The 6,451-nt window shown below is 36.2% G+C and overlaps 1 long non-coding RNA gene across 4 annotated transcripts; it reads left to right on the top strand.

The window, feature by feature from the left end:
• The first annotated feature begins 916 nt into the window (after positions 1 to 916).
• On the top strand, positions 917 to 5,278 carry LOC131024693 (uncharacterized). Of its 4 annotated transcripts, none has more exons than XR_009101980.1 (7): positions 917 to 1,370; positions 1,488 to 1,535; positions 1,806 to 1,967; positions 2,680 to 2,777; positions 2,886 to 2,951; positions 3,047 to 3,224; positions 4,672 to 5,278. It is a non-coding gene; the product is annotated as an uncharacterized LOC131024693 (long non-coding RNA). The 4 variants fall into 4 exon arrangements; XR_009101979.1 differs by having other exon boundaries at positions 917 to 1,375; XR_009101978.1 differs by having other exon boundaries at positions 1,488 to 1,967.
• The last annotated feature ends 1,173 nt before the right edge of the window (positions 5,279 to 6,451 follow it).

Below are 6,451 nucleotides of genomic sequence, written 5' to 3'. Positions count from 1 at the left end.
ATTAGCCATACCTAAATAATAAGCCCATAAACTTAATTAAACTAAATAGAGCCCAAGAGAGAAAAATTGAGAAGGGACACCCCCTTATGGAATTACGCCTTTATTGGGCCAAGCGGGGATCTACTAGCTTGAATAAAGTTTGGCCTCTCAGTGCTCGATTTTCTTATTCAGCCCAGAATAAAATCGATACACAAGTATTAATTTATTCCACTAGAAAATTAATACTGAATTACCTCTTTATTCTTTAGGTGAGTCTGGGCTAGCATTAGACTTAATTAATCCCCGTATTTAAGATATCTAATATCCATTAATTAATTAATTCCTCTGACGATCGATTAATTAATTAATCATCTCGAGTGCTACCACTTAAACTTATTATTGTATCGAAACTAATTCCACCTGCAGGGTTTAATACGATAAACTTATTAAGTTCCTCGAGAGGATATTATCATCCTGTTATTAGCAGGACATGGATCCTTATTGCAATATAATCGCATGTCAAATAATAATTGTTATCACCCAAAGTATCGAGTATATTGAGCTTCAAGAGAACTCTCACTCATGATAAATCAAAGCAATAGTCAATTAATTATTCACACCGATTAATTCAATTAAGGTTAAAACTATTTAAGTCACTGAGATCTTGATTCTTAATAAGTCAGAATATAAGAATTCATCTCATTGTGATCCCGTTCGATACACGAAGGTATTAGCATCTAATCTAAAATATATAATACGATTATAGATTCATGGCCTCTCCTTAATTCACTCTCCTACGTGTCATATCTAAAAATTCAAGGTTCAAAATCCCTGCAATTCTAGAGCCTCTAGCTCAATTCTCTATCGCTGACGTGGCAATATAATTCCACCTCAATTTTATTTATATTCTCACTTTAATTAAGTTATTTTATTACGGTTTAAGTTAAACCTAATTCAGTAATCTTTGGACCTCCTCAGGCACACTGTCGCCCACCTCCCAGCCAACCACCGCCAGCCGCTGTCCTGCCGCCGCGATTCAGACGCCGTCCTCCGTCCCGTGATTCAGACGCCGTCACCGCCTTCTGCACGAATCCAGCCGCGCCGTCCTCCACCTCCGCCTTTATGTGGTCGTGCCTACAGCCGCCTCTGCGCGAATCCGGCCGCGCCGTCCTCCGCGTTCTCCAGCCGCCCATGTCGCCCATGGCATCACCATAGCCATCAGCATAGGCCGCCGATTCCCTATATACGACGCCATATCTCCCACCAGCAATCCTCCCAACAATCCCGACCCCAATCCCAACCCTAATCCGCCGCCATTCCCATCTTATTCTTCTCCGGACTCTCTGAGTCCGGATCTGAAAGAGGAGGGAGAGGTCATCAATTGCTACCTGGTGAGGTAACCCGTCGGTTTTTTTATTTTTAAAAAATGCCCTGTGATTTTTATTTCTGTTTCATTGTTGTCTTACTGACTGAAGAACTCTTCCTCTCTCGCTCTTCACGTCTCTCAGATCTAGCGGGGGAGAAATCTCTGCCAGTGCTTTGAAGGAACATGGGTGGTAATAAAGCAATCAGGCTTGAAGAGATTAAGAATGAGACTGTTGATCGGGGATAAACTCAATTCTTCCTTCTTTTCTATTTCTAATAATTCTCAATTTTATCGAAAGGGATTAGCTGTTTTTTTGTTGTTGTTTGATTTAATTTATTTATTGGAATAAGATCTGCTCCGTGTAGTTTTTTTTCTTTCTCAATCGGGGATAATGGGGATCGTTGCTTGCTGCATAAAGTATTGCTTTGGTTTTATTAGTTACTCGATTTTCTTTCTGCAGAAATAGAAGGTTTCTCAGATTTTGACGATCAGATAGATGCTTTGCTTCATCTGGCACACACACGCGAATGTATATACATAAACATGCTCTGGTCTGGTCAATGTGAGCTATATACAGAAGATTAAGAAGCAGGGGAGTAGTGGTCCTGTGCAGCTTTCCAAGGTTTTTATTTTATTGTCTAAATGTCGTTATGCTCTGGTCGAATTGTGGATTTGGATGCGTAGATCTTGATATCAGTTGTGATTAGTTCTTCAGTTTGGATTTTCTGTTTTGATTAATATACTCCCATTAATATACTCGAAAGCCAATTACGGAATATAATGATTCTAATTTTCTTGTGCCCTGTTGGTTCTTGTAGATGTGGTTAGTGTAATTATATACATTTTCTCTTTTGATGAGTCACATTACAATTTAGACTTTGTTTACTATAGAGTGAAATTTTTACTGTTGCCGAAAGAAAATTTTCTTGATATGTAATATGATCTTTTTTTTGCAAAAGTACGATGAAAACTTTGCCCAGGAAATGTTTCTGCTTAGAATTTGGTGTATGCTTCTGATAGTTGATTAATTGAAATTGTTATGTGGCATTATTTAGTATACTGAGTACTATTCAGTAGTCACTTAGCTATTGCTTTTAGTTTTGCTATTCCAGTGGATTGGTGACATATCTTGAGATTGTGAGTCATTTAGAATTGTATGATATCTCTTATGGAATCCTAAATGTTGGCATTGTGGAGATATTTGAAAAAAAAATAAGGGATTGTATTCTGTTGTATGCGCATTGAAGTTCATAAATAGGATATAGCAATGCTTAATATCCATTTGTTTCAGCAATGTTACACATCTCACGGTTGATCTAAATTCTCTGTTTCAGCATGGAAGAAGCAAGGAAGAATATGTATGCCTTTAGTACCACGACGTACACTGGTTTTCAATGCACTGTATCTGAAGAAACATCTGAGAAATTCAAGGGTATGTTATTGTTGCAATATCTTCCTGTAGTCTCCAATCTCCAAAATGCAGTTTCAGTTTCTGGTCCTAATAAGTTGTTTGTCTGTTAATTTTTTTCGCTCACTGTAGGCCTACCTGGTGTTTTGTGGGTCTTGCCTGATTCATATATCGATGTTAAGAACAAGGATTATGGAGGTTGGCCATTCTTTTAAATTTCTTTCATGATCTGACATATAAAGATTACATTTTATCATTCTCTATGCATGATCACTGTTTTTTTATGGTTTTAGGTGATAAGTGTGGAGAGATAATACCCTATGAGTACCCAACTTATCAACCAAAGTAGGCTAGAAGTTCGAAATTTAAGAGCAAAGCTTATGTAAGAAAGAGAGATGGCCCTCCTGCTGAACAAAGAAAGCCAAGACAAGAAGCAGCACCAGAATCTGCTTCCTAATGAACTATGACAAGGTATGCATATGCTTTTATGATAGGGTAATTTGGTTGTAACTTTATAATTGTTGAGGAATATATATCCTTAAGATCTGTGCTTCATTAGGCTCTCAAAAGTATTTGGTCCCTCTACTGCTAATGCTAAGTGCTTGGTCATTCTGTCGATCCAACAAAATCAATTATAAATGTTTACTTTATTTTAAAATTTCATTTTAGGTAATTAGATTTTATCTAGCTTAGGGGTTGTGGTTCTATATTGTTTTATCTAGCTTATTGTATCGTGTTTTTACAGCCAACTCAAGGTATCTTTCTTCTTATTTTGCTGCGTTTTTTCTTCTTTTTGCATTTTCTTTTAGTAGTGAATAAGTTTTGATCTTTGAACTTTTGCTGATTTTGTGATGAATTGCGATTGATTCGTGGATTGAAGTGTAGGAGAGCAAGTATTGAATATTTCTGAATGATTTGTTGAATTAGTATTTTGGAGCTCTTTTCTGCCATTTTCTACAAGGCTCTGGTAGTATTGGACAGAGTAAGCTAAATCTACAATTTTATGCGTATTTGTAAGCTGAAAGTTACAGATCATGTCTATGGTTTTGTTTAATTATTATCCTTAATTCATTTATCCCAATTTTAATTCTTCATAATTAAATTAATGTGGCAATATACAAATATACCAACTTTTGATATCAAAAATAGTGGGCGTGTCTCCATATTTCTGTATTTGTATTCTGTGTTTCATACGTGACTTAGCAAATCATGTATGTTGAGATGTTGTCTTCTTGCTGTTCAGGTGTAGTTAGCAGCACTTCTACATGATATAGGTAATGATACTTTTTCCATTTCATAATAGTAGAGAAATGTAAAAAGGATTTGAGGATGCTCTTTTTCTTTTAAGTTTTTGGAGATTTTTCTTCTTTATTTCTTTTTTTTTTGCTTTATTATTTTGAGGATAGAAGTCTTTTGTTTAGGGTTTTGGATCCATACCTATATGTTTATGTTTCGGAAAATTGTGAATCGCGGTTACTTATTTGAGACACTGTTCACTTAAGTATGCTGCAATAACTATGCTCTGCCAGTTGATTATGCACTTGGAGCAAAGATATGAGAGTTGACAGTTTGGGTTTGTCGGATGATGGACTTATTTTTGAGTTTGGCATATTAGTTCATGAATATAAGATGAATAGCTTAACTAATGATTATCTGAATAGTTTGGCCTACCTTTCAATATGCATTATAAAACAATATTATCCGGATCTGAGGGATGATTGATTCGTTTATTTTGTAATTGAAACCGGTGCTTTCAATTTTGTATCTAATTTTCATATATTAGTGGTGCTTTCAATTTGCCGTGATTCTTCGTGTTTATCAAATACTTTTTTTATTAAATATGGGGGCTGATTTTCGATTGAAGATGGGCTGATTTTCGATGGGTGTTGATGGGTGATTTCAATTTAAATATGGACAGGTTGGATTGGAGATTGAAGATACGAGGGAAGAGGAAGAAGAGGAGGAGAATGCGGATGATGAATGAAGAGGGCTAACATTTTAGTGTTGTTGCCTCTGCAAATGGCCCCAATCCGAAGCAGGAGAAAGAACGGCCCCAATCCGGGCAGTCTGAAACAGGAGAAAACCAAGAAGTTGATCTCCAGCAGCGCACCAGATCATATTGATCCAAAGCTGTCAAGTTTGCTACCGAAAAAGAAAGTTAAACGGAAGCCTGATGCCAAGGTGGTCGAAGCCACACTCCGCCTCGAGAAGCTGGTGGTTTCGCAGGGCGGAGAAACGACATTAACTTGATAATCACTTGGGTGTTGTTTATCTGTGTAAAGCATTGAACTACCGTTGATAGTTGATTGGACTACAGTTGATAGTTGAGTAGTTTTTTAGTTAGATTTTTTGTTATGGCGTATTAATCTTTGTGGTAATTTTTCTAATTATTGCCACTGAACTACAGTTTATAGAGGATTTTGAAGGTTCTCTATTACAAGTTAGATTAGTTGTAGAGCTCATAGATTAAATTTGGTCGTCTCTTTTCTCTTTTTGTTGTGGTGAAGGTTGACTACTATTTTATTGGTGAATATATATAAAATATACTTTAAATGAAAAAATTAAAATGTATTTTAAAATCGTATCATGTTTTTTGAAAAAATGATGTATTTACATCCCCGTATCGTTTTCGTATTACATATTCGTCCCCATGCTTCATAGAATTATTCTATTATTCAACTAATATTTATCGTTATTTTCAAGCTTCGACGGGTATCCGATGGGTAGCGGGTGGTGGGTATCTGGCGGGTGGCGGGTGGCGGGTTGGTGGATACCCGAAGGGTGGCGGGTATCCGCGAGTCGTGTCTATGGGTGGAAAATAGTAGTGTACAAGAATTTGAAATTTTCTCTAAAATTACTGCAGTTTCGTGGTGATTTATTTGTTGGGTGGTTTATTGCATTTGTTGTGTTGGGTGGTTTATTGCATTTGTTGGGTGCTTGATTGCAGGATGTCGACGCCGAGAAGCAGCAACGCTCCTACCTCTCAAGCCTCAGCGGGTGGCGGGTATCCGCGGGTCGCGGGTATGAGTGGCAAATAGTAGTGGGTGGCGCAAATAATTTTTTTGAATATACGTTTCACTAAGTCATGTTAAGGATGAAAATTCTCTTTAATTTATTTTTTCATTTTAGTTTGATGTGTAATGTAGACATATATCATATTAACAATTTTTTTAGTGAATAATCTCCATAATTTATAAATATGTTAAGAAATAATTTTTACGCTTTTTTATATATAAATTATAACATCAAATGATACCCGTCGAAATTCGACGGGTTACACACTAGTAAATAAATAACGAAGACAAACTATTTATCCATTTATGGTACAATCTAAACCATCAACTTGTCCATAGTTGCCTCGATTGTGAACACAATTTATATCTCAACTTTTTCCAATTATATGATTTTTTGTGATCTACAACACAAAATATAATCTATAGTATAAGATAAATTGGACTATTATAGGATTATGCAATAACAATGTTTCACATAGAAGAATCACAGTGAACTAAGGAATCAATATATACAAGCATAAAGTCTTGCTTTCAGTATACAATCCTTCAGCATGATCATCACGAGCTTTGAGGGGGCGTTGCAACACGACCGTTGTGGGACTGATGACGAACTGACTACCTAGTGTTTCAGCATAATTGGTGTAATTGGCGTATGATCACTTTAATTTACTAAAACAAAATCAA

This window comes from Salvia miltiorrhiza, chromosome 5 (assembly GCF_028751815.1).
Source record: "Salvia miltiorrhiza cultivar Shanhuang (shh) chromosome 5, IMPLAD_Smil_shh, whole genome shotgun sequence".
Lineage (NCBI taxonomy): Eukaryota > Viridiplantae > Streptophyta > Magnoliopsida > Lamiales > Lamiaceae > Salvia > Salvia miltiorrhiza.
The sequence above is the reverse complement of the archived record's forward strand: the minus strand, read 5'-3'. Positions and strand labels throughout refer to the sequence as shown.